At 50.0% G+C, this 21,763-nt stretch overlaps 12 non-coding genes across 12 annotated transcripts; all 12 read right to left on the reverse strand.

Moving 5' to 3' along the window:
- Positions 1 to 378: 378 nt before the first annotated feature.
- On the reverse strand, positions 379 to 462 carry Trnal-uaa. The gene has a single exon. It is a non-coding gene; the product is annotated as a tRNA-Leu (tRNA).
- Positions 463 to 2,250: 1,788 nt separating this feature from the next.
- On the reverse strand, positions 2,251 to 2,334 carry Trnal-uaa. Its single transcript has one exon. It is a non-coding gene; the product is annotated as a tRNA-Leu (tRNA).
- A 1,788-nt stretch (positions 2,335 to 4,122) lies between these two features.
- Trnal-uaa lies at positions 4,123 to 4,206 on the reverse strand. Its single transcript has one exon. It is a non-coding gene; the product is annotated as a tRNA-Leu (tRNA).
- Positions 4,207 to 5,994: 1,788 nt separating this feature from the next.
- Trnal-uaa lies at positions 5,995 to 6,078 on the reverse strand. The gene has a single exon. It is a non-coding gene; the product is annotated as a tRNA-Leu (tRNA).
- Positions 6,079 to 7,866: 1,788 nt separating this feature from the next.
- Trnal-uaa lies at positions 7,867 to 7,950 on the reverse strand. The gene has a single exon. It is a non-coding gene; the product is annotated as a tRNA-Leu (tRNA).
- A 1,788-nt stretch (positions 7,951 to 9,738) lies between these two features.
- Trnal-uaa lies at positions 9,739 to 9,822 on the reverse strand. Its single transcript has one exon. It is a non-coding gene; the product is annotated as a tRNA-Leu (tRNA).
- Positions 9,823 to 11,610: 1,788 nt separating this feature from the next.
- On the reverse strand, positions 11,611 to 11,694 carry Trnal-uaa. The gene has a single exon. It is a non-coding gene; the product is annotated as a tRNA-Leu (tRNA).
- A 1,788-nt stretch (positions 11,695 to 13,482) lies between these two features.
- Positions 13,483 to 13,566, reverse strand: Trnal-uaa. The gene has a single exon. It is a non-coding gene; the product is annotated as a tRNA-Leu (tRNA).
- Positions 13,567 to 15,354: 1,788 nt separating this feature from the next.
- Trnal-uaa lies at positions 15,355 to 15,438 on the reverse strand. Its single transcript has one exon. It is a non-coding gene; the product is annotated as a tRNA-Leu (tRNA).
- Positions 15,439 to 17,226: 1,788 nt separating this feature from the next.
- On the reverse strand, positions 17,227 to 17,310 carry Trnal-uaa. The gene has a single exon. It is a non-coding gene; the product is annotated as a tRNA-Leu (tRNA).
- A 1,788-nt stretch (positions 17,311 to 19,098) lies between these two features.
- On the reverse strand, positions 19,099 to 19,182 carry Trnal-uaa. The gene has a single exon. It is a non-coding gene; the product is annotated as a tRNA-Leu (tRNA).
- Positions 19,183 to 20,970: 1,788 nt separating this feature from the next.
- Trnal-uaa lies at positions 20,971 to 21,054 on the reverse strand. The gene has a single exon. It is a non-coding gene; the product is annotated as a tRNA-Leu (tRNA).
- Positions 21,055 to 21,763: the final 709 nt, after the last annotated feature.

The following is a 21,763-nucleotide window of genomic DNA, read 5'->3' on the forward strand; positions in this document are numbered from 1 at the left end:
TAGCCTTCCCGTTGTTAGCATGACACACTAACTTAGTGAGCTTACTGCCCACGCAATACGGCCGCTTCACATCTCCAGCACCTGAGCCACCGTTTCATCTATCTTTATTAAGGCCTTACGATTCCTTTAAACACGTATGCGTTGCTGTTGAGGTTTTCTCGCTGTCGCTTGGAACCCAGAGCCACAGCACAACAACAACGGAAACGTCCGTAAGAAGAGCTAAACCTCGACGCGGGAAAAGTATGTTCCGCTATTTCTTTTCGACCGCTCGGTCTGTCACTGTCGTCTCTAGTAAAATCTGCTTCGCGTGTTTCTGCATAATTTACTTGTTCTGTAAGATCACGGGAGTATGTTAGTTTCAGAATGTTTAAAATGCATTGTCAGATGTGGGGTTCGAACCCACGCTCCCTTATGGGAACCAGAGCTTAAATCTGGCGCCTTAGACCGCTCGGCCAATCTGACGTGCGAGGCAAGAGCTCCAGAGACTTCCATCTCTAGCAATATCTCAAAGAACCTCACTGCGAAATCTGTTTCTTTTTTCGGTAGGATGGAATTATGTCAGTTTTAGAAAATTTAAGACGCTATGTCAGACGTGGCGTAGGAAATGCACCCTCCCCTTCGGGAACGAATGTGGCGCGTTGGACCGCTTTCTTCCGTCGTTTCTAGTTTGAACTGTAACTAGCAAAACTGTATTTAGTAATAGGAACATTTTCACATTGATGCAAAGAAAACTAGATATTAGCCAACGGCAAATAAGGCCGTTTCCTAGCAACAGCCACGCTGTGCATAACGCTCTCGTGGGAAGCCAATGAAATACTTCCTGTGAGGCTCAAACTGTCGACCTTCACTTTACAATACTTCGGCACTGCCCCGGTGGTACCGACGCATACATACTGAAGCGTCTTTGGATCGTCAGTGAGTACTTCATATTAGAAATTTCGTGTTCGCCCTGATGTGCATTAAAGGGCAGATTCTTCAGTAAAAGTTAGTTCTGCGCTCAGTTTCAGTATATGGCCCTAGCAGCACCAGGAAAACGGGTTCAGATGTGCTCGCCTTCCACTCGGCGTTGAGCGCCTACAGCGAGATTGCCTTCGGCCTCTGGCGCCAGGAGGGAAGGCGACACATCACGGAGCAAGCAGCGCGTAGCAGAAGGCGGTGGTGGTGTGTCGGTCAGCATGGTTGCTTCCCAAGTAGCTGATCCGGGTTCGAAGCCCGGACACCGCACGCAAGTTGTCTTCTTTACTCAGGAGAGTGTTTCCAACGCTCGCGATCGTCGAATTTCCAAACTGTCGTGTTACGAATGGTTTTCCTTCGCCCCTCGTCCAGCTCCGCGTAGGCTAGTGCGGATTGCGATTCACAGCATCGTGTGTCCCCATGTGTCGACTTGTCCCGACTTTGCTCGGCTGACGCGAAAGCTGACGCTTGCAAATGGGCGTATATGTAGAGGACAGGCGCTAGAAACGACTGGGAGAGACCGACTCGACAAACGCGCAACGGACCCTTTCATTTGACTGTGGCCGCAGGTTCGCGAATTTGGGTCCCGAGAGGCAAGAGAGGGGTCAGCGTGCTGGACCGTATCATTACCGCGCAGCAACACCGAAAACTAAGGGAAAAGGCAAAATTAAAGAATCCAACAGCACGTAGACTTCCTAGTTAGCCACCGAGCCGTGTACTAAGCACGCAAAAACGCTGCTTAACTTCGGTGATCGGACGAGAACCCGTGTCGTCAGCGTGGCACACAAGTCGGCGAGAACGTTTCCAGACGTGCGGACATCTTAGTCCTTGTACAGATCACTTGGGATTTGCCTGGCAGTCTCTCGCGCTGCCTTTTAGGGAAGCAATATGAAATAGCCCTTGGTGGGATCTAACCCATAGCCTTCCCGTTGTTAGCATGACACACTAACTTAGTGAGCTTACTGCCCACGCAATACGGCCGCTTCACATCTCCAGCACCTGAGCCACCGTTTCATCTATCTTTATTAAGGCCTTACGATTCCTTTAAACACGTATGCGTTGCTGTTGAGGTTTTCTCGCTGTCGCTTGGAACCCAGAGCCACAGCACAACAACAACGGAAACGTCCGTAAGAAGAGCTAAACCTCGACGCGGGAAAAGTATGTTCCGCTATTTCTTTTCGACCGCTCGGTCTGTCACTGTCGTCTCTAGTAAAATCTGCTTCGCGTGTTTCTGCATAATTTACTTGTTCTGTAAGATCACGGGAGTATGTTAGTTTCAGAATGTTTAAAATGCATTGTCAGATGTGGGGTTCGAACCCACGCTCCCTTATGGGAACCAGAGCTTAAATCTGGCGCCTTAGACCGCTCGGCCAATCTGACGTGCGAGGCAAGAGCTCCAGAGACTTCCATCTCTAGCAATATCTCAAAGAACCTCACTGCGAAATCTGTTTCTTTTTTCGGTAGGATGGAATTATGTCAGTTTTAGAAAATTTAAGACGCTATGTCAGACGTGGCGTAGGAAATGCACCCTCCCCTTCGGGAACGAATGTGGCGCGTTGGACCGCTTTCTTCCGTCGTTTCTAGTTTGAACTGTAACTAGCAAAACTGTATTTAGTAATAGGAACATTTTCACATTGATGCAAAGAAAACTAGATATTAGCCAACGGCAAATAAGGCCGTTTCCTAGCAACAGCCACGCTGTGCATAACGCTCTCGTGGGAAGCCAATGAAATACTTCCTGTGAGGCTCAAACTGTCGACCTTCACTTTACAATACTTCGGCACTGCCCCGGTGGTACCGACGCATACATACTGAAGCGTCTTTGGATCGTCAGTGAGTACTTCATATTAGAAATTTCGTGTTCGCCCTGATGTGCATTAAAGGGCAGATTCTTCAGTAAAAGTTAGTTCTGCGCTCAGTTTCAGTATATGGCCCTAGCAGCACCAGGAAAACGGGTTCAGATGTGCTCGCCTTCCACTCGGCGTTGAGCGCCTACAGCGAGATTGCCTTCGGCCTCTGGCGCCATTAGGGAAGGCGACACATCACGGAGCAAGCAGCGCGTAGCAGAAGGCGGTGGTGGTGTGTCGGTCAGCATGGTTGCTTCCCAAGTAGCTGATCCGGGTTCGAAGCCCGGACACCGCACGCAAGTTGTCTTCTTTACTCAGGAGAGTGTTTCCAACGCTCGCGATCGTCGAATTTCCAAACTGTCGTGTTACGAATGGTTTTCCTTCGCCCCTCGTCCAGCTCCGCGTAGGCTAGTGCGGATTGCGATTCACAGCATCGTGTGTCCCCATGTGTCGACTTGTCCCGACTTTGCTCGGCTGACGCGAAAGCTGACGCTTGCAAATGGGCGTATATGTAGAGGACAGGCGCTAGAAACGACTGGGAGAGACCGACTCGACAAACGCGCAACGGACCCTTTCATTTGACTGTGGCCGCAGGTTCGCGAATTTGGGTCCCGAGAGGCAAGAGAGGGGTCAGCGTGCTGGACCGTATCATTACCGCGCAGCAACACCGAAAACTAAGGGAAAAGGCAAAATTAAAGAATCCAACAGCACGTAGACTTCCTAGTTAGCCACCGAGCCGTGTACTAAGCACGCAAAAACGCTGCTTAACTTCGGTGATCGGACGAGAACCCGTGTCGTCAGCGTGGCACACAAGTCGACGAGAACGTTTCCAGACGTGCGGACATCTTAGTCCTTGTACAGATCACTTGGGATTTGCCTGGCAGTCTCTCGCGCTGCCTTTTAGGGAAGCAATATGAAATAGCCCTTGGTGGGATCTAACCCATAGCCTTCCCGTTGTTAGCATGACACACTAACTTAGTGAGCTTACTGCCCACGCAATACGGCCGCTTCACATCTCCAGCACCTGAGCCACCGTTTCATCTATCTTTATTAAGGCCTTACGATTCCTTTAAACACGTATGCGTTGCTGTTGAGGTTTTCTCGCTGTCGCTTGGAACCCAGAGCCACAGCACAACAACAACGGAAACGTCCGTAAGAAGAGCTAAACCTCGACGCGGGAAAAGTATGTTCCGCTATTTCTTTTCGACCGCTCGGTCTGTCACTGTCGTCTCTAGTAAAATCTGCTTCGCGTGTTTCTGCATAATTTACTTGTTCTGTAAGATCACGGGAGTATGTTAGTTTCAGAATGTTTAAAATGCATTGTCAGATGTGGGGTTCGAACCCACGCTCCCTTATGGGAACCAGAGCTTAAATCTGGCGCCTTAGACCGCTCGGCCAATCTGACGTGCGAGGCAAGAGCTCCAGAGACTTCCATCTCTAGCAATATCTCAAAGAACCTCACTGCGAAATCTGTTTCTTTTTTCGGTAGGATGGAATTATGTCAGTTTTAGAAAATTTAAGACGCTATGTCAGACGTGGCGTAGGAAATGCACCCTCCCCTTCGGGAACGAATGTGGCGCGTTGGACCGCTTTCTTCCGTCGTTTCTAGTTTGAACTGTAACTAGCAAAACTGTATTTAGTAATAGGAACATTTTCACATTGATGCAAAGAAAACTAGATATTAGCCAACGGCAAATAAGGCCGTTTCCTAGCAACAGCCACGCTGTGCATAACGCTCTCGTGGGAAGCCAATGAAATACTTCCTGTGAGGCTCAAACTGTCGACCTTCACTTTACAATACTTCGGCACTGCCCCGGTGGTACCGACGCATACATACTGAAGCGTCTTTGGATCGTCAGTGAGTACTTCATATTAGAAATTTCGTGTTCGCCCTGATGTGCATTAAAGGGCAGATTCTTCAGTAAAAGTTAGTTCTGCGCTCAGTTTCAGTATATGGCCCTAGCAGCACCAGGAAAACGGGTTCAGATGTGCTCGCCTTCCACTCGGCGTTGAGCGCCTACAGCGAGATTGCCTTCGGCCTCTGGCGCCATTAGGGAAGGCGACACATCACGGAGCAAGCAGCGCGTAGCAGAAGGCGGTGGTGGTGTGTCGGTCAGCATGGTTGCTTCCCAAGTAGCTGATCCGGGTTCGAAGCCCGGACACCGCACGCAAGTTGTCTTCTTTACTCAGGAGAGTGTTTCCAACGCTCGCGATCGTCGAATTTCCAAACTGTCGTGTTACGAATGGTTTTCCTTCGCCCCTCGTCCAGCTCCGCGTAGGCTAGTGCGGATTGCGATTCACAGCATCGTGTGTCCCCATGTGTCGACTTGTCCCGACTTTGCTCGGCTGACGCGAAAGCTGACGCTTGCAAATGGGCGTATATGTAGAGGACAGGCGCTAGAAACGACTGGGAGAGACCGACTCGACAAACGCGCAACGGACCCTTTCATTTGACTGTGGCCGCAGGTTCGCGAATTTGGGTCCCGAGAGGCAAGAGAGGGGTCAGCGTGCTGGACCGTATCATTACCGCGCAGCAACACCGAAAACTAAGGGAAAAGGCAAAATTAAAGAATCCAACAGCACGTAGACTTCCTAGTTAGCCACCGAGCCGTGTACTAAGCACGCAAAAACGCTGCTTAACTTCGGTGATCGGACGAGAACCCGTGTCGTCAGCGTGGCACACAAGTCGACGAGAACGTTTCCAGACGTGCGGACATCTTAGTCCTTGTACAGATCACTTGGGATTTGCCTGGCAGTCTCTCGCGCTGCCTTTTAGGGAAGCAATATGAAATAGCCCTTGGTGGGATCTAACCCATAGCCTTCCCGTTGTTAGCATGACACACTAACTTAGTGAGCTTACTGCCCACGCAATACGGCCGCTTCACATCTCCAGCACCTGAGCCACCGTTTCATCTATCTTTATTAAGGCCTTACGATTCCTTTAAACACGTATGCGTTGCTGTTGAGGTTTTCTCGCTGTCGCTTGGAACCCAGAGCCACAGCACAACAACAACGGAAACGTCCGTAAGAAGAGCTAAACCTCGACGCGGGAAAAGTATGTTCCGCTATTTCTTTTCGACCGCTCGGTCTGTCACTGTCGTCTCTAGTAAAATCTGCTTCGCGTGTTTCTGCATAATTTACTTGTTCTGTAAGATCACGGGAGTATGTTAGTTTCAGAATGTTTAAAATGCATTGTCAGATGTGGGGTTCGAACCCACGCTCCCTTATGGGAACCAGAGCTTAAATCTGGCGCCTTAGACCGCTCGGCCAATCTGACGTGCGAGGCAAGAGCTCCAGAGACTTCCATCTCTAGCAATATCTCAAAGAACCTCACTGCGAAATCTGTTTCTTTTTTCGGTAGGATGGAATTATGTCAGTTTTAGAAAATTTAAGACGCTATGTCAGACGTGGCGTAGGAAATGCACCCTCCCCTTCGGGAACGAATGTGGCGCGTTGGACCGCTTTCTTCCGTCGTTTCTAGTTTGAACTGTAACTAGCAAAACTGTATTTAGTAATAGGAACATTTTCACATTGATGCAAAGAAAACTAGATATTAGCCAACGGCAAATAAGGCCGTTTCCTAGCAACAGCCACGCTGTGCATAACGCTCTCGTGGGAAGCCAATGAAATACTTCCTGTGAGGCTCAAACTGTCGACCTTCACTTTACAATACTTCGGCACTGCCCCGGTGGTACCGACGCATACATACTGAAGCGTCTTTGGATCGTCAGTGAGTACTTCATATTAGAAATTTCGTGTTCGCCCTGATGTGCATTAAAGGGCAGATTCTTCAGTAAAAGTTAGTTCTGCGCTCAGTTTCAGTATATGGCCCTAGCAGCACCAGGAAAACGGGTTCAGATGTGCTCGCCTTCCACTCGGCGTTGAGCGCCTACAGCGAGATTGCCTTCGGCCTCTGGCGCCATTAGGGAAGGCGACACATCACGGAGCAAGCAGCGCGTAGCAGAAGGCGGTGGTGGTGTGTCGGTCAGCATGGTTGCTTCCCAAGTAGCTGATCCGGGTTCGAAGCCCGGACACCGCACGCAAGTTGTCTTCTTTACTCAGGAGAGTGTTTCCAACGCTCGCGATCGTCGAATTTCCAAACTGTCGTGTTACGAATGGTTTTCCTTCACCCCTCGTCCAGCTCCGCGTAGGCTAGTGCGGATTGCGATTCACAGCATCGTGTGTCCCCATGTGTCGACTTGTCCCGACTTTGCTCGGCTGACGCGAAAGCTGACGCTTGCAAATGGGCGTATATGTAGAGGACAGGCGCTAGAAACGACTGGGAGAGACCGACTCGACAAACGCGCAACGGACCCTTTCATTTGACTGTGGCCGCAGGTTCGCGAATTTGGGTCCCGAGAGGCAAGAGAGGGGTCAGCGTGCTGGACCGTATCATTACCGCGCAGCAACACCGAAAACTAAGGGAAAAGGCAAAATTAAAGAATCCAACAGCACGTAGACTTCCTAGTTAGCCACCGAGCCGTGTACTAAGCACGCAAAAACGCTGCTTAACTTCGGTGATCGGACGAGAACCCGTGTCGTCAGCGTGGCACACAAGTCGACGAGAACGTTTCCAGACGTGCGGACATCTTAGTCCTTGTACAGATCACTTGGGATTTGCCTGGCAGTCTCTCGCGCTGCCTTTTAGGGAAGCAATATGAAATAGCCCTTGGTGGGATCTAACCCATAGCCTTCCCGTTGTTAGCATGACACACTAACTTAGTGAGCTTACTGCCCACGCAATACGGCCGCTTCACATCTCCAGCACCTGAGCCACCGTTTCATCTATCTTTATTAAGGCCTTACGATTCCTTTAAACACGTATGCGTTGCTGTTGAGGTTTTCTCGCTGTCGCTTGGAACCCAGAGCCACAGCACAACAACAACGGAAACGTCCGTAAGAAGAGCTAAACCTCGACGCGGGAAAAGTATGTTCCGCTATTTCTTTTCGACCGCTCGGTCTGTCACTGTCGTCTCTAGTAAAATCTGCTTCGCGTGTTTCTGCATAATTTACTTGTTCTGTAAGATCACGGGAGTATGTTAGTTTCAGAATGTTTAAAATGCATTGTCAGATGTGGGGTTCGAACCCACGCTCCCTTATGGGAACCAGAGCTTAAATCTGGCGCCTTAGACCGCTCGGCCAATCTGACGTGCGAGGCAAGAGCTCCAGAGACTTCCATCTCTAGCAATATCTCAAAGAACCTCACTGCGAAATCTGTTTCTTTTTTCGGTAGGATGGAATTATGTCAGTTTTAGAAAATTTAAGACGCTATGTCAGACGTGGCGTAGGAAATGCACCCTCCCCTTCGGGAACGAATGTGGCGCGTTGGACCGCTTTCTTCCGTCGTTTCTAGTTTGAACTGTAACTAGCAAAACTGTATTTAGTAATAGGAACATTTTCACATTGATGCAAAGAAAACTAGATATTAGCCAACGGCAAATAAGGCCGTTTCCTAGCAACAGCCACGCTGTGCATAACGCTCTCGTGGGAAGCCAATGAAATACTTCCTGTGAGGCTCAAACTGTCGACCTTCACTTTACAATACTTCGGCACTGCCCCGGTGGTACCGACGCATACATACTGAAGCGTCTTTGGATCGTCAGTGAGTACTTCATATTAGAAATTTCGTGTTCGCCCTGATGTGCATTAAAGGGCAGATTCTTCAGTAAAAGTTAGTTCTGCGCTCAGTTTCAGTATATGGCCCTAGCAGCACCAGGAAAACGGGTTCAGATGTGCTCGCCTTCCACTCGGCGTTGAGCGCCTACAGCGAGATTGCCTTCGGCCTCTGGCGCCATTAGGGAAGGCGACACATCACGGAGCAAGCAGCGCGTAGCAGAAGGCGGTGGTGGTGTGTCGGTCAGCATGGTTGCTTCCCAAGTAGCTGATCCGGGTTCGAAGCCCGGACACCGCACGCAAGTTGTCTTCTTTACTCAGGAGAGTGTTTCCAACGCTCGCGATCGTCGAATTTCCAAACTGTCGTGTTACGAATGGTTTTCCTTCACCCCTCGTCCAGCTCCGCGTAGGCTAGTGCGGATTGCGATTCACAGCATCGTGTGTCCCCATGTGTCGACTTGTCCCGACTTTGCTCGGCTGACGCGAAAGCTGACGCTTGCAAATGGGCGTATATGTAGAGGACAGGCGCTAGAAACGACTGGGAGAGACCGACTCGACAAACGCGCAACGGACCCTTTCATTTGACTGTGGCCGCAGGTTCGCGAATTTGGGTCCCGAGAGGCAAGAGAGGGGTCAGCGTGCTGGACCGTATCATTACCGCGCAGCAACACCGAAAACTAAGGGAAAAGGCAAAATTAAAGAATCCAACAGCACGTAGACTTCCTAGTTAGCCACCGAGCCGTGTACTAAGCACGCAAAAACGCTGCTTAACTTCGGTGATCGGACGAGAACCCGTGTCGTCAGCGTGGCACACAAGTCGGCGAGAACGTTTCCAGACGTGCGGACATCTTAGTCCTTGTACAGATCACTTGGGATTTGCCTGGCAGTCTCTCGCGCTGCCTTTTAGGGAAGCAATATGAAATAGCCCTTGGTGGGATCTAACCCATAGCCTTCCCGTTGTTAGCATGACACACTAACTTAGTGAGCTTACTGCCCACGCAATACGGCCGCTTCACATCTCCAGCACCTGAGCCACCGTTTCATCTATCTTTATTAAGGCCTTACGATTCCTTTAAACACGTATGCGTTGCTGTTGAGGTTTTCTCGCTGTCGCTTGGAACCCAGAGCCACAGCACAACAACAACGGAAACGTCCGTAAGAAGAGCTAAACCTCGACGCGGGAAAAGTATGTTCCGCTATTTCTTTTCGACCGCTCGGTCTGTCACTGTCGTCTCTAGTAAAATCTGCTTCGCGTGTTTCTGCATAATTTACTTGTTCTGTAAGATCACGGGAGTATGTTAGTTTCAGAATGTTTAAAATGCATTGTCAGATGTGGGGTTCGAACCCACGCTCCCTTATGGGAACCAGAGCTTAAATCTGGCGCCTTAGACCGCTCGGCCAATCTGACGTGCGAGGCAAGAGCTCCAGAGACTTCCATCTCTAGCAATATCTCAAAGAACCTCACTGCGAAATCTGTTTCTTTTTTCGGTAGGATGGAATTATGTCAGTTTTAGAAAATTTAAGACGCTATGTCAGACGTGGCGTAGGAAATGCACCCTCCCCTTCGGGAACGAATGTGGCGCGTTGGACCGCTTTCTTCCGTCGTTTCTAGTTTGAACTGTAACTAGCAAAACTGTATTTAGTAATAGGAACATTTTCACATTGATGCAAAGAAAACTAGATATTAGCCAACGGCAAATAAGGCCGTTTCCTAGCAACAGCCACGCTGTGCATAACGCTCTCGTGGGAAGCCAATGAAATACTTCCTGTGAGGCTCAAACTGTCGACCTTCACTTTACAATACTTCGGCACTGCCCCGGTGGTACCGACGCATACATACTGAAGCGTCTTTGGATCGTCAGTGAGTACTTCATATTAGAAATTTCGTGTTCGCCCTGATGTGCATTAAAGGGCAGATTCTTCAGTAAAAGTTAGTTCTGCGCTCAGTTTCAGTATATGGCCCTAGCAGCACCAGGAAAACGGGTTCAGATGTGCTCGCCTTCCACTCGGCGTTGAGCGCCTACAGCGAGATTGCCTTCGGCCTCTGGCGCCATTAGGGAAGGCGACACATCACGGAGCAAGCAGCGCGTAGCAGAAGGCGGTGGTGGTGTGTCGGTCAGCATGGTTGCTTCCCAAGTAGCTGATCCGGGTTCGAAGCCCGGACACCGCACGCAAGTTGTCTTCTTTACTCAGGAGAGTGTTTCCAACGCTCGCGATCGTCGAATTTCCAAACTGTCGTGTTACGAATGGTTTTCCTTCGCCCCTCGTCCAGCTCCGCGTAGGCTAGTGCGGATTGCGATTCACAGCATCGTGTGTCCCCATGTGTCGACTTGTCCCGACTTTGCTCGGCTGACGCGAAAGCTGACGCTTGCAAATGGGCGTATATGTAGAGGACAGGCGCTAGAAACGACTGGGAGAGACCGACTCGACAAACGCGCAACGGACCCTTTCATTTGACTGTGGCCGCAGGTTCGCGAATTTGGGTCCCGAGAGGCAAGAGAGGGGTCAGCGTGCTGGACCGTATCATTACCGCGCAGCAACACCGAAAACTAAGGGAAAAGGCAAAATTAAAGAATCCAACAGCACGTAGACTTCCTAGTTAGCCACCGAGCCGTGTACTAAGCACGCAAAAACGCTGCTTAACTTCGGTGATCGGACGAGAACCCGTGTCGTCAGCGTGGCACACAAGTCGGCGAGAACGTTTCCAGACGTGCGGACATCTTAGTCCTTGTACAGATCACTTGGGATTTGCCTGGCAGTCTCTCGCGCTGCCTTTTAGGGAAGCAATATGAAATAGCCCTTGGTGGGATCTAACCCATAGCCTTCCCGTTGTTAGCATGACACACTAACTTAGTGAGCTTACTGCCCACGCAATACGGCCGCTTCACATCTCCAGCACCTGAGCCACCGTTTCATCTATCTTTATTAAGGCCTTACGATTCCTTTAAACACGTATGCGTTGCTGTTGAGGTTTTCTCGCTGTCGCTTGGAACCCAGAGCCACAGCACAACAACAACGGAAACGTCCGTAAGAAGAGCTAAACCTCGACGCGGGAAAAGTATGTTCCGCTATTTCTTTTCGACCGCTCGGTCTGTCACTGTCGTCTCTAGTAAAATCTGCTTCGCGTGTTTCTGCATAATTTACTTGTTCTGTAAGATCACGGGAGTATGTTAGTTTCAGAATGTTTAAAATGCATTGTCAGATGTGGGGTTCGAACCCACGCTCCCTTATGGGAACCAGAGCTTAAATCTGGCGCCTTAGACCGCTCGGCCAATCTGACGTGCGAGGCAAGAGCTCCAGAGACTTCCATCTCTAGCAATATCTCAAAGAACCTCACTGCGAAATCTGTTTCTTTTTTCGGTAGGATGGAATTATGTCAGTTTTAGAAAATTTAAGACGCTATGTCAGACGTGGCGTAGGAAATGCACCCTCCCCTTCGGGAACGAATGTGGCGCGTTGGACCGCTTTCTTCCGTCGTTTCTAGTTTGAACTGTAACTAGCAAAACTGTATTTAGTAATAGGAACATTTTCACATTGATGCAAAGAAAACTAGATATTAGCCAACGGCAAATAAGGCCGTTTCCTAGCAACAGCCACGCTGTGCATAACGCTCTCGTGGGAAGCCAATGAAATACTTCCTGTGAGGCTCAAACTGTCGACCTTCACTTTACAATACTTCGGCACTGCCCCGGTGGTACCGACGCATACATACTGAAGCGTCTTTGGATCGTCAGTGAGTACTTCATATTAGAAATTTCGTGTTCGCCCTGATGTGCATTAAAGGGCAGATTCTTCAGTAAAAGTTAGTTCTGCGCTCAGTTTCAGTATATGGCCCTAGCAGCACCAGGAAAACGGGTTCAGATGTGCTCGCCTTCCACTCGGCGTTGAGCGCCTACAGCGAGATTGCCTTCGGCCTCTGGCGCCATTAGGGAAGGCGACACATCACGGAGCAAGCAGCGCGTAGCAGAAGGCGGTGGTGGTGTGTCGGTCAGCATGGTTGCTTCCCAAGTAGCTGATCCGGGTTCGAAGCCCGGACACCGCACGCAAGTTGTCTTCTTTACTCAGGAGAGTGTTTCCAACGCTCGCGATCGTCGAATTTCCAAACTGTCGTGTTACGAATGGTTTTCCTTCGCCCCTCGTCCAGCTCCGCGTAGGCTAGTGCGGATTGCGATTCACAGCATCGTGTGTCCCCATGTGTCGACTTGTCCCGACTTTGCTCGGCTGACGCGAAAGCTGACGCTTGCAAATGGGCGTATATGTAGAGGACAGGCGCTAGAAACGACTGGGAGAGACCGACTCGACAAACGCGCAACGGACCCTTTCATTTGACTGTGGCCGCAGGTTCGCGAATTTGGGTCCCGAGAGGCAAGAGAGGGGTCAGCGTGCTGGACCGTATCATTACCGCGCAGCAACACCGAAAACTAAGGGAAAAGGCAAAATTAAAGAATCCAACAGCACGTAGACTTCCTAGTTAGCCACCGAGCCGTGTACTAAGCACGCAAAAACGCTGCTTAACTTCGGTGATCGGACGAGAACCCGTGTCGTCAGCGTGGCACACAAGTCGACGAGAACGTTTCCAGACGTGCGGACATCTTAGTCCTTGTACAGATCACTTGGGATTTGCCTGGCAGTCTCTCGCGCTGCCTTTTAGGGAAGCAATATGAAATAGCCCTTGGTGGGATCTAACCCATAGCCTTCCCGTTGTTAGCATGACACACTAACTTAGTGAGCTTACTGCCCACGCAATACGGCCGCTTCACATCTCCAGCACCTGAGCCACCGTTTCATCTATCTTTATTAAGGCCTTACGATTCCTTTAAACACGTATGCGTTGCTGTTGAGGTTTTCTCGCTGTCGCTTGGAACCCAGAGCCACAGCACAACAACAACGGAAACGTCCGTAAGAAGAGCTAAACCTCGACGCGGGAAAAGTATGTTCCGCTATTTCTTTTCGACCGCTCGGTCTGTCACTGTCGTCTCTAGTAAAATCTGCTTCGCGTGTTTCTGCATAATTTACTTGTTCTGTAAGATCACGGGAGTATGTTAGTTTCAGAATGTTTAAAATGCATTGTCAGATGTGGGGTTCGAACCCACGCTCCCTTATGGGAACCAGAGCTTAAATCTGGCGCCTTAGACCGCTCGGCCAATCTGACGTGCGAGGCAAGAGCTCCAGAGACTTCCATCTCTAGCAATATCTCAAAGAACCTCACTGCGAAATCTGTTTCTTTTTTCGGTAGGATGGAATTATGTCAGTTTTAGAAAATTTAAGACGCTATGTCAGACGTGGCGTAGGAAATGCACCCTCCCCTTCGGGAACGAATGTGGCGCGTTGGACCGCTTTCTTCCGTCGTTTCTAGTTTGAACTGTAACTAGCAAAACTGTATTTAGTAATAGGAACATTTTCACATTGATGCAAAGAAAACTAGATATTAGCCAACGGCAAATAAGGCCGTTTCCTAGCAACAGCCACGCTGTGCATAACGCTCTCGTGGGAAGCCAATGAAATACTTCCTGTGAGGCTCAAACTGTCGACCTTCACTTTACAATACTTCGGCACTGCCCCGGTGGTACCGACGCATACATACTGAAGCGTCTTTGGATCGTCAGTGAGTACTTCATATTAGAAATTTCGTGTTCGCCCTGATGTGCATTAAAGGGCAGATTCTTCAGTAAAAGTTAGTTCTGCGCTCAGTTTCAGTATATGGCCCTAGCAGCACCAGGAAAACGGGTTCAGATGTGCTCGCCTTCCACTCGGCGTTGAGCGCCTACAGCGAGATTGCCTTCGGCCTCTGGCGCCATTAGGGAAGGCGACACATCACGGAGCAAGCAGCGCGTAGCAGAAGGCGGTGGTGGTGTGTCGGTCAGCATGGTTGCTTCCCAAGTAGCTGATCCGGGTTCGAAGCCCGGACACCGCACGCAAGTTGTCTTCTTTACTCAGGAGAGTGTTTCCAACGCTCGCGATCGTCGAATTTCCAAACTGTCGTGTTACGAATGGTTTTCCTTCGCCCCTCGTCCAGCTCCGCGTAGGCTAGTGCGGATTGCGATTCACAGCATCGTGTGTCCCCATGTGTCGACTTGTCCCGACTTTGCTCGGCTGACGCGAAAGCTGACGCTTGCAAATGGGCGTATATGTAGAGGACAGGCGCTAGAAACGACTGGGAGAGACCGACTCGACAAACGCGCAACGGACCCTTTCATTTGACTGTGGCCGCAGGTTCGCGAATTTGGGTCCCGAGAGGCAAGAGAGGGGTCAGCGTGCTGGACCGTATCATTACCGCGCAGCAACACCGAAAACTAAGGGAAAAGGCAAAATTAAAGAATCCAACAGCACGTAGACTTCCTAGTTAGCCACCGAGCCGTGTACTAAGCACGCAAAAACGCTGCTTAACTTCGGTGATCGGACGAGAACCCGTGTCGTCAGCGTGGCACACAAGTCGACGAGAACGTTTCCAGACGTGCGGACATCTTAGTCCTTGTACAGATCACTTGGGATTTGCCTGGCAGTCTCTCGCGCTGCCTTTTAGGGAAGCAATATGAAATAGCCCTTGGTGGGATCTAACCCATAGCCTTCCCGTTGTTAGCATGACACACTAACTTAGTGAGCTTACTGCCCACGCAATACGGCCGCTTCACATCTCCAGCACCTGAGCCACCGTTTCATCTATCTTTATTAAGGCCTTACGATTCCTTTAAACACGTATGCGTTGCTGTTGAGGTTTTCTCGCTGTCGCTTGGAACCCAGAGCCACAGCACAACAACAACGGAAACGTCCGTAAGAAGAGCTAAACCTCGACGCGGGAAAAGTATGTTCCGCTATTTCTTTTCGACCGCTCGGTCTGTCACTGTCGTCTCTAGTAAAATCTGCTTCGCGTGTTTCTGCATAATTTACTTGTTCTGTAAGATCACGGGAGTATGTTAGTTTCAGAATGTTTAAAATGCATTGTCAGATGTGGGGTTCGAACCCACGCTCCCTTATGGGAACCAGAGCTTAAATCTGGCGCCTTAGACCGCTCGGCCAATCTGACGTGCGAGGCAAGAGCTCCAGAGACTTCCATCTCTAGCAATATCTCAAAGAACCTCACTGCGAAATCTGTTTCTTTTTTCGGTAGGATGGAATTATGTCAGTTTTAGAAAATTTAAGACGCTATGTCAGACGTGGCGTAGGAAATGCACCCTCCCCTTCGGGAACGAATGTGGCGCGTTGGACCGCTTTCTTCCGTCGTTTCTAGTTTGAACTGTAACTAGCAAAACTGTATTTAGTAATAGGAACATTTTCACATTGATGCAAAGAAAACTAGATATTAGCCAACGGCAAATAAGGCCGTTTCCTAGCAACAGCCACGCTGTGCATAACGCTCTCGTGGGAAGCCAATGAAATACTTCCTGTGAGGCTCAAACTGTCGACCTTCACTTTACAATACTTCGGCACTGCCCCGGTGGTACCGACGCATACATACTGAAGCGTCTTTGGATCGTCAGTGAGTACTTCATATTAGAAATTTCGTGTTCGCCCTGATGTGCATTAAAGGGCAGATTCTTCAGTAAAAGTTAGTTCTGCGCTCAGTTTCAGTATATGGCCCTAGCAGCACCAGGAAAACGGGTTCAGATGTGCTCGCCTTCCACTCGGCGTTGAGCGCCTACAGCGAGATTGCCTTCGGCCTCTGGCGCCATTAGGGAAGGCGACACATCACGGAGCAAGCAGCGCGTAGCAGAAGGCGGTGGTGGTGTGTCGGTCAGCATGGTTGCTTCCCAAGTAGCTGATCCGGGTTCGAAGCCCGGACACCGCACGCAAGTTGTCTTCTTTACTCAGGAGAGTGTTTCCAACGCTCGCGATCGTCGAATTTCCAAACTGTCGTGTTACGAATGGTTTTCCTTCACCCCTCGTCCAGCTCCGCGTAGGCTAGTGCGGATTGCGATTCACAGCATCGTGTGTCCCCATGTGTCGACTTGTCCCGACTTTGCTCGGCTGACGCGAAAGCTGACGCTTGCAAATGGGCGTATATGTAGAGGACAGGCGCTAGAAACGACTGGGAGAGACCGACTCGACAAACGCGCAACGGACCCTTTCATTTGACTGTGGCCGCAGGTTCGCGAATTTGGGTCCCGAGAGGCAAGAGAGGGGTCAGCGTGCTGGACCGTATCATTACCGCGCAGCAACACCGAAAACTAAGGGAAAAGGCAAAATTAAAGAATCCAACAGCACGTAGACTTCCTAGTTAGCCACCGAGCCGTGTACTAAGCACGCAAAAACGCTGCTTAACTTCGGTGATCGGACGAGAACCCGTGTCGTCAGCGTGGCACACAAGTCGACGAGAACGTTTCCAGACGTGCGGACATCTTAGTCCTTGTACAGATCACTTGGGATTTGCCTGGCAGTCTCTCGCGCTGCCTTTTAGGGAAGCAATATGAAATAGCCCTTGGTGGGATCTAACCCATAGCCTTCCCGTTGTTAGCATGACACACTAACTTAGTGAGCTTACTGCCCACGCAATACGGCCGCTTCACATCTCCAGCACCTGAGCCACCGTTTCATCTATCTTTATTAAGGCCTTACGATTCCTTTAAACACGTATGCGTTGCTGTTGAGGTTTTCTCGCTGTCGCTTGGAACCCAGAGCCACAGCACAACAACAACGGAAACGTCCGTAAGAAGAGCTAAACCTCGACGCGGGAAAAGTATGTTCCGCTATTTCTTTTCGACCGCTCGGTCTGTCACTGTCGTCTCTAGTAAAATCTGCTTCGCGTGTTTCTGCATAATTTACTTGTTCTGTAAGATCACGGGAGTATGTTAGTTTCAGAATGTTTAAAATGCATTGTCAGATGTGGGGTTCGAACCCACGCTCCCTTATGGGAACCAGAGCTTAAATCTGGCGCCTTAGACCGCTCGGCCAATCTGACGTGCGAGGCAAGAGCTCCAGAGACTTCCATCTCTAGCAATATCTCAAAGAACCTCACTGCGAAATCTGTTTCTTTTTTCGGTAGGATGGAATTATGTCAGTTTTAGAAAATTTAAGACGCTATGTCAGACGTGGCGTAGGAAATGCACCCTCCCCTTCGGGAACGAATGTGGCGCGTTGGACCGCTTTCTTCCGTCGTTTCTAGTTTGAACTGTAACTAGCAAAACTGTATTTAGTAATAGGAACATTTTCACATTGATGCAAAGAAAACTAGATATTAGCCAACGGCAAATAAGGCCGTTTCCTAGCAACAGCCACGCTGTGCATAACGCTCTCGTGGGAAGCCAATGAAATACTTCCTGTGAGGCTCAAACTGTCGACCTTCACTTTACAATACTTCGGCACTGCCCCGGTGGTACCGACGCATACATACTGAAGCGTCTTTGGATCGTCAGTGAGTACTTCATATTAGAAATTTCGTGTTCGCCCTGATGTGCATTAAAGGGCAGATTCTTCAGTAAAAGTTAGTTCTGCGCTCAGTTTCAGTATATGGCCCTAGCAGCACCAGGAAAACGGGTTCAGATGTGCTCGCCTTCCACTCGGCGTTGAGCGCCTACAGCGAGATTGCCTTCGGCCTCTGGCGCCATTAGGGAAGGCGACACATCACGGAGCAAGCAGCGCGTAGCAGAAGGCGGTGGTGGTGTGTCGGTCAGCATGGTTGCTTCCCAAGTAGCTGATCCGGGTTCGAAGCCCGGACACCGCACGCAAGTTGTCTTCTTTACTCAGGAGAGTGTTTCCAACGCTCGCGATCGTCGAATTTCCAAACTGTCGTGTTACGAATGGTTTTCCTTCACCCCTCGTCCAGCTCCGCGTAGGCTAGTGCGGATTGCGATTCACAGCATCGTGTGTCCCCATGTGTCGACTTGTCCCGACTTTGCTCGGCTGACGCGAAAGCTGACGCTTGCAAATGGGCGTATATGTAGAGGACAGGCGCTAGAAACGACTGGGAGAGACCGACTCGACAAACGCGCAACGGACCCTTTCATTTGACTGTGGCCGCAGGTTCGCGAATTTGGGTCCCGAGAGGCAAGAGAGGGGTCAGCGTGCTGGACCGTATCATTACCGCGCAGCAACACCGAAAACTAAGGGAAAAGGCAAAATTAAAGAATCCAACAGCACGTAGACTTCCTAGTTAGCCACCGAGCCGTGTACTAAGCACGCAAAAACGCTGCTTAACTTCGGTGATCGGACGAGAACCCGTGTCGTCAGCGTGGCACACAAGTCGGCGAGAACGTTTCCAGACGTGCGGACATCTTAGTCCTTGTACAGATCACTTGGGATTTGCCTGGCAGTCTCTCGCGCTGCCTTTTAGGGAAGCAATATGAAATAGCCCTTGGTGGGATCTAACCCATAGCCTTCCCGTTGTTAGCATGACACACTAACTTAGTGAGCTTACTGCCCACGCAATACGGCCGCTTCACATCTCCAGCACCTGAGCCACCGTTTCATCTATCTTTATTAAGGCCTTACGATTCCTTTAAACACGTATGCGTTGCTGTTGAGGTTTTCTCGCTGTCGCTTGGAACCCAGAGCCACAGCACAACAACAACGGAAACGTCCGTAAGAAGAGCTAAACCTCGACGCGGGAAAAGTATGTTCCGCTATTTCTTTTCGACCGCTCGGTCTGTCACTGTCGTCTCTAGTAAAATCTGCTTCGCGTGTTTCTGCATAATTTACTTGTTCTGTAAGATCACGGGAGTATGTTAGTTTCAGAATGTTTAAAATGCATTGTCAGATGTGGGGTTCGAACCCACGCTCCCTTATGGGAACCAGAGCTTAAATCTGGCGCCTTAGACCGCTCGGCCAATCTGACGTGCGAGGCAAGAGCTCCAGAGACTTCCATCTCTAGCAATATCTCAAAGAACCTCACTGCGAAATCTGTTTCTTTTTTCGGTAGGATGGAATTATGTCAGTTTTAGAAAATTTAAGACGCTATGTCAGACGTGGCGTAGGAAATGCACCCTCCCCTTCGGGAACGAATGTGGCGCGTTGGACCGCTTTCTTCCGTCGTTTCTAGTTTGAACTGTAACTAGCAAAACTGTATTTAGTAATAGGAACATTTTCACATTGATGCAAAGAAAACTAGATATTAGCCAACGGCAAATAAGGCCGTTTCCTAGCAACAGCCACGCTGTGCATAACGCTCTCGTGGGAAGCCAATGAAATACTTCCTGTGAGGCTCAAACTGTCGACCTTCACTTTACAATACTTCGGCACTGCCCCGGTGGTACCGACGCATACATACTGAAGCGTCTTTGGATCGTCAGTGAGTACTTCATATTAGAAATTTCGTGTTCGCCCTGATGTGCATTAAAGGGCAGATTCTTCAGTAAAAGTTAGTTCTGCGCTCAGTTTCAGTATATGGCCCTAGCAGCACCAGGAAAACGGGTTCAGATGTGCTCGCCTTCCACTCGGCGTTGAGCGCCTACAGCGAGATTGCCTTCGGCCTCTGGCGCCATTAGGGAAGGCGACACATCACGGAGCAAGCAGCGCGTAGCAGAAGGCGGTGGTGGTGTGTCGGTCAGCATGGTTGCTTCCCAAGTAGCTGATCCGGGTTCGAAGCCCGGACACCGCACGCAAGTTGTCTTCTTTACTCAGGAGAGTGTTTCCAACGCTCGCGATCGTCGAATTTCCAAACTGTCGTGTTACGAATGGTTTTCCTTCGCCCCTCGTCCAGCTCCGCGTAGGCTAGTGCGGATTGCGATTCACAGCATCGTGTGTCCCCATGTGTCGACTTGTCCCGACTTTGCTCGGCTGACGCGAAAGCTGACGCTTGCAAATGGGCGTATATGTAGAGGACAGGCGCTAGAAACGACTGGGAGAGACCGACTCGACAAACGCGCAACGGACCCTTTCATTTGACTGTGGCCGCAGGTTCGCGAATTTGGGTCCCGAGAGGCAAGAGAGGGGTCAGCGTGCTGGACCGTATCATTACCGCGCAGCAACACCGAAAACTAAGGGAAAAGGCAAAATTAAAGAATCCAACAGCACGTAGACTTCCTAGTTAGCCACCGAGCCGTGTACTAAGCACGCAAAAACGCTGCTTAACTTCGGTGATCGGACGAGAACCCGTGTCGTCAGCGTGGCACACAAGTCGGCGAGAACGTTTCCAGACGTGCGGACATCTTAGTCCTTGTACAGATCACTTGGGATTTGCCTGGCAGTCTCTCGCGCTGCCTTTTAGGGAAGCAATATGAAATAGCCCTTGGTGGGATCTAACCCATAGCCTTCCCGTTGTTAGCATGACACACTAACTTAGTGAGCTTACTGCCCACGCAATACGGCCGCTTCACATCTCCAGCACCTGAGCCACCGTTTCATCTATCTTTATTAAGGCCTTACGATTCCTTTAAACACGTATGCGTTGCTGTTGAGGTTTTCTCGCTGTCGCTTGGAACCCAGAGCCACAGCACAACAACAACGGAAACGTCCGTAAGAAGAGCTAAACCTCGACGCGGGAAAAGTATGTTCCGCTATTTCTTTTCGACCGCTCGGTCTGTCACTGTCGTCTCTAGTAAAATCTGCTTCGCGTGTTTCTGCATAATTTACTTGTTCTGTAAGATCACGGGAGTATGTTAGTTTCAGAATGTTTAAAATGCATTGTCAGATGTGGGGTTCGAACCCACGCTCCCTTATGGGAACCAGAGCTTAAATCTGGCGCCTTAGACCGCTCGGCCAATCTGACGTGCGAGGCAAGAGCTCCAGAGACTTCCATCTCTAGCAATATCTCAAAGAACCTCACTGCGAAATCTGTTTCTTTTTTCGGTAGGATGGAATTATGTCAGTTTTAGAAAATTTAAGACGCTATGTCAGACGTGGCGTAGGAAATGCACCCTCCCCTTCGGGAACGAATGTGGCGCGTTGGACCGCTTTCTTCCGTCGTTTCTAGTTTGAACTGTAACTAGCAAAACTGTATTTAGTAATAGGAACATTTTCACATTGATGCAAAGAAAACTAGATATTAGCCAACGGCAAATAAGGCCGTTTCCTAGCAACAGCCACGCTGTGCATAACGCTCTCGTGGGAAGCCAATGAAATACTTCCTGTGAGGCTCAAACTGTCGACCTTCACTTTACAATACTTCGGCACTGCCCCGGTGGTACCGACGCATACATACTGAAGCGTCTTTGGATCGTCAGTGAGTACTTCATATTAGAAATTTCGTGTTCGCCCTGATGTGCATTAAAGGGCAGATTCTTCAGTAAAAGTTAGTTCTGCGCTCAGTTTCAGTATATGGCCCTAGCAGCACCAGGAAAACGGGTTCAGATGTGCTCGCCTTCCACTCGGCGTTGAGCGCCTAGAGCGAGATTGCCTTCGGCCTCTGGCGCCATTAGGGAAGGCGACACATCACGGAGCAAGCAGCGCGTAGCAGAAGGCGGTGGTGGTGTGTCGGT

The sequence above is a fragment of the Schistocerca piceifrons genome, chromosome 7, assembly GCF_021461385.2.
Source record: "Schistocerca piceifrons isolate TAMUIC-IGC-003096 chromosome 7, iqSchPice1.1, whole genome shotgun sequence".
Classification (NCBI taxonomy): Eukaryota; Metazoa; Arthropoda; class Insecta; order Orthoptera; family Acrididae; genus Schistocerca; species Schistocerca piceifrons.